The 5,596-nt window shown below is 37.3% G+C and overlaps 1 pseudogene; it reads left to right on the top strand.

The window, feature by feature from the left end:
- Positions 1–4,053: 4,053 nt before the first annotated feature.
- LOC147000356 (homeobox protein Crxos pseudogene) lies at positions 4,054–4,470 on the top strand (annotated as a pseudogene).
- The last annotated feature ends 1,126 nt before the right edge of the window (positions 4,471–5,596 follow it).

Below are 5,596 nucleotides of genomic sequence, written 5' to 3'. Positions count from 1 at the left end.
GTCTTAGTTAGCTTCAGCCTTTAACTTGGTACAACCTAGACTCATCTCAGAGAGGCTCAGATGAGCAATTTCCCTGATCAGCTTGGCCTGTATCCCTGTTGTTGTATCATTGTGTTGATGTCTAGCCATGTAGGAGGGATTCAATGCACAGTGGATAATACCATTTACAGGTAGTTAATCCTGCATTGTCTAAGAAAGATAGATTAGTATGAGGCAGTCAGCACACTGCCTAGCAGGCAGCATCCTCCATTGTTCCCATTACACTTCACAGCTATTTATTCCATGGTTGGAAGTAATGTTGTATAGGAACGCAAACAATTCTGCCTTTAGGTTCTATGCTTGAATTCTTACCATGACTTCCTCAGTTTGCTTTTGCTCATAGTATTTTTTTGTAGACTTGATTTTTTTTCTAAATTTAATTTAATAAGAGTATTTAGATGCTTTAAACTCCATTCTACCCATCACCCCCCACCAGAGGTAGTAGAAAGGAAAGATTAATAGGACAAAGGAGGGCATGGACCTGTTTAGAAATAGTTTGGAAGGAATCCAGTCTGTGTTGTCAGGATATCAGCAGTTCAGTTCATAGGAATCAGCAGCAGTAGCTCAATGTATCAGCAAATACAATTCATGAATCAACAACAATAGTTCAATCCAGAGGAAATTTGAGGCCCTGCCAATCAGCCCAAGTCCACAGAAATCTCAAGAAGCTGCTGAAACACTACCAGAAATTCTTTGGTGCATTTCTCTCTATGAAGTTACAGTCAATGATGACCAGTAAAGAGTGGCTAGGTGAATCAATACCACAAAGCATCCTCCACTGTCTGTTGGGTTATATTTATACCCTTTCCAAACATCACATGTTCTCTCAAGTGTCCACTCTAGCAAAAACATCACATTCTCTTTTTCAAGACTGCTTTCAGAAAATGCTACATGTTTTTCTCAGCAAAACACCCACCCATGTGTCTGCTTCAGCAAAAACATCCCCTCAAAAGACAGTTTCCAGAAAAACATCACATAACAGAACTGAGTCTTCAAAGAAAGTACAAATTTCCATTTCGGTTTTTAGTCACAGTAACCAAATAAAACTAGAATAGAGAAAACGCTCAATATATAACACATACTTGAATGAAAAGAGCCTTTGCAATATCCTATAAAATGCATACATATAATTAAAATTAAAAGTAAAGGCTCAACCTATTTAAAAACTTAGAACATAGAAAGAAATGAAATGATATGCTTTTGAAAAAAATGCTGGTAATAGTTCTTGGCTACAAAAACGTTTCTCCCTAAGGATGTTCACAGCTTCAGCCCTGAACTCCATGTGATACTTCACATGGCAAAGGGACTGTTCAAATATGATGAAGAGCTTTGAAATGGAGATACATTATCTATGTGAATTCAGTAGTCATTAAGGTTTTTCTTAAGGAAATTAGGATAGTCATATAGTTAGACAATGGACTATGACCTCAAAGCAGAGGCTAGAGTGGGATAAATTTGGAATGATGTTGTTGAATTTTCAATTAAGAAAGGGACCCCAAGCAAAGAATGTAAGCAGCCCACAGAAACTGGAGAACCCAAGGAGAAAGCCTTCCATGGAGCCTCAAGGGTAAGACAACCATGCTGCCACTTTGCCTCTAGCTATTTCTATCTTTTCCCTTCTGCAACCCTGAAATAGATAAGTGAACTTTGTCTTTAACCACCAAATCCATGGTAATGTGCTATTGTATTGATAGTAAATTAATATACTCCCTAAAGTTGGGAAGGTTAAAACAGTGAAGGAGATAAATCTTAGTAATTCATAATGTTCAAATAATACACATCTCTCCAATTCTGAAAAAAGATGCCTATGCAAAGCATAGGTTTAAAGGAGAAAGATTGTCTGGCTAACCTTTCATTCCATTAAAAATACATTATTAGACTTTTCTTTCTGTAGGTAATCTGAGACCCTTCAGATACACTTCCTTATAACAAGCTGACTTTTAAGTGAAAATTTACAGAGATATGAGTGATGTAAAAATATACACTCAATTCTTAGCCGATTCGAGAAGAAATAAACAACAGCAAGCAGCCTTAAAAGTTTCCATTGCCCTCATGCCACAGCAGGAAAGCCATCAGCACATTTTCTACAGTTTTCTAAGAGGAAAGCCACTGTAAATTAAGACTATAAGTTACAGACTTCTTTTCCCTCAGCACTGTGAAAGTAAATAGAGAAGCCTGTTGAAGTAGTATTGAAAAGGAAAAATCACATTGTATTTTTTTAGCAATCAAATTCATAATTTGAAAAGTTCACTTTAAGTTAAATATAAGTGTTCCTTAAACTCAACATGGTATAATGGTCTGCCATTTATGATGAACAATTTCATTACATATTAGAAACCATCAGAGCAAGGTTTTCTAGTATTTTAGAATTCAACCCCAAAGTCTCCTCTGATGGTATGAAAGTATCACATGCATTTCTTCTGAATCGCCGCCATGTTGTGAAGTCATGGGTAATTAATTGCACAGTACATTAATCAGATGTCCTAATAATTGAAGAACAGTGACCCAATCTACTGAAATAAAAAAAAAGTGTTTCTGGCACATTGCATAACATTTTAGTTGATCTTGGGCAGTTGTTATAGCAGTAAGTAAATTTGTAATTATTTTAGTTTCACAAGACATGCTTGAAAGTAATAAAATATAATACTCAGGTTGTATACATGCCTGCAATCCTTGCACATGGGAGACAGAGGCAGAGAGTTGCTGTACATTCAAAGCCAGCCTGGTCTACATAATCAATTTCAGATCTCCCTAAAATACAGATAACCAGTATAGATGCCTGATAGATAGATGGATAGATAGATAGATAGATAGATAGATAGATAGATAGATAGATAGATCCTGAAAATGATTTTTCAACAATATCCAATAATCAGGAAAATTCCTTCTTCTTTACATTATTCATATATTTATTCCCCTCTGCCAATTTAAATGAACCAAAACTTTAAAAAAGAAATAATTTTTAGACCTTAGTACTTATGCTGTATTTCCTATAAAAATAAGTCACAACCATAATTAGCTCATATCACTAAGTAACAGTTCATACTAGTAATTAAATACTCATTAGGCAAAATAGAACCTTTTAAAGAACTTTTAGAGTCATAATATGAAGAAAAAATAGACTCTTGGCTGAAGAAAGGGGTAATGATACTCAAGTTGTCCAAGGAAACTACTTCTATTGAACTTGAAATGCGTATGGACATAGCTTCAGCATTATAGTCACTGCAAAGGTGGATACTTATGTTCAGCTAAAATATGTCCTAATGATGCCTGCCCTAAGAACATCACTTGGTGTCACTCAGGGCCCAACAGGTCTTTAAGCAAGACCAGGGAAAGCCATTATATATTTTCATGGCTAGTTCAGTATAAAACTCTTTTTTTTTCCACAAACTTAAAACATTCAATATTCTTTGCCTCCCAGCCCTCCCATCTTAGCACTGTGAGATGCTTCAGAGTCCTAGTTTGTCCCAAAAATACAGTCCTACCTGGGAAGTGCGGCTTGATGTCAAGCTTATCCCCTTAGAGAATATTGCACTGTCCATGGTTAGTCCAGAAAAAGAGCAAAATACAAAATTCTAAGCACGATTTCCATCAAATGGCTATCACTTCTGCATTATGGTAAAGTATGTGAGCTCAAGGATTGTCTAGATTCTCCATGTTCTGTGGAAACTGCATTCACACTATTCTTTGAAGCTTTTATTTTTCCACTCCCTATTCAGAGACCTAGATGCCTGGGAAGCAATTTATTGTTAGTAATAATCAGCTGCATCCGTTAACCCTCCATCTTTACGTGGAGGAATAGCTCTGTGATGTTTCTGTACCTGAATTTGACTTTAGTTCTATATTAATCATTAACATCGGAAGTGTTATGAAGCCTTCTGCTTGGGTCTGACGCTACCACCTATTGCTGACTTAGGAAGTAGTATAAGATATTGTATAAACAATGTAGCATCATTTTTATATTTAAAAGTTTATGTTCTAAACTGAAGGAGGGAACTCAAGTGAGCAGCCGTCATGACGGAAGAAATTGAGATGAAGACAATTCATTATCTGTACTTAAAGGATAGAAGAACCTTTAAGTTGGCCTATTTATATTTCCAGAAGCTAAGAAAGCACTTCGAGACAGACCGTCACCCTAAGGAGGACACTCTGCAGGCCTTGGCTGAGGAACTCAAACTGTGGAAAGAAGTCATCAGATCCTGGTTCTTCACTCAGCGTCAAAGAGAGATGAGGCACAGATGGTTTTTGATGGACTACAAGGGTTGGATAACGTGCTGTCACTACTGTACAACAAGAAGGACCTCCAGGCAGAAGAACTCCAAGGAGTGCTCTCAGAATGACGCTGGACTCCCCAAAGCATTGGAAGCCTTGAAGAGGCTCAGACTCTCTTCTGGGTACCAAAGCAGAGATGGCATGTCACAGGATTTCTGACTTTTCAACTTCCTTGTTGGGGCAGGGGTCTGTCTATGGGAGAAGGTACATTAATAATAAAGCTTGCATTCATAGAATTGAAAAAAAAAACAGTTTATGTTCTTAAAAGTAAAATAATTACAGAAAACATTTTAAGTAAATCTTCAAAATAAACCACATATATTTATATTCTTGGAAAATTTCTACAGGTTTTAGTTATTGTCACCCTGCTTCCCCCAACTCCACCAGGAATCACTGCCAATTCCCTTCATGCTCTCTACTTTTTTTTCTCATCAAAGCCAATTTTTTCTTTCCAAATATTCTCAGATGTGTGGTTTCCTACTGCAGTGTTGGCAGTCACTAGGGGATACACTCTTAGGAAAAGATGGCCTTTACTTCCCAGAAGGTAAAAACGGCCTATAGCTCCTGAGCTAAAGGTGGAACTTCCATCCAATTCCCCATCTCCAAGCTGGGTTTTGATTGGGTTTGTATAGGTACAAGTCTGGTTTGTGCTGTTATAATCCACTCTGAGTTCATATGCTCAGAGGCCCTGCGGTGTCTAGAAACCACTGCTTCCTGGGTGCCATCTACCACACCTGGCTCTTCTTATTGCCCTGTTTGGCACCATGATCCCTGTTCCTTCAGAAAAAGGAATATGCTTTATATGTTCCATTGAAATCTGGACTTTACAGCCTCTTATTCTGTACATTTTCACTAATTAAATGTTGCTGTATTAATCGCCATCTATTGCAAACAGAGCTTCTCTGATGAGATTTGAAACACGCCATAATCGATGGGTTCAATACTACGCCTATTTAGCAGATTAGAAGTAGTAGGTTCTCCTCCTAGTATGATTTGCCTAGCCATAGGATCTTGACCCAGTAATAGTGCTAGTTGTGGGCTTCAGTTTCTGAAACATGGTATAAATAAATCAAAGTTTGTAGCTTACTTCCCCAATATTTTTGGTGCTATTGCCTGAATGGGGTATGGCATGTCAGACCACTGATAAGCATACACAGCACCTCCAGAAATAGAAAAGTTAGACAGTAAAGATGAAACTTCCAGGTCAGTACCAGCTCAATTTTTAGCATGTTCTATGATGCAAGTATATGGTGTCTTCATAGAAACATAGAGTTTTAATATTAAG

The sequence above is a fragment of the Mus caroli genome, unplaced genomic scaffold (genome assembly GCF_978045245.1).
Source record: "Mus caroli unplaced genomic scaffold, Mus_caroli_1 scaffold_18, whole genome shotgun sequence".
In the NCBI taxonomy this organism is placed as follows: domain Eukaryota; kingdom Metazoa; phylum Chordata; class Mammalia; order Rodentia; family Muridae; genus Mus; species Mus caroli.
The sequence above is the reverse complement of the archived record's forward strand: the minus strand, read 5'-3'. Positions and strand labels throughout refer to the sequence as shown.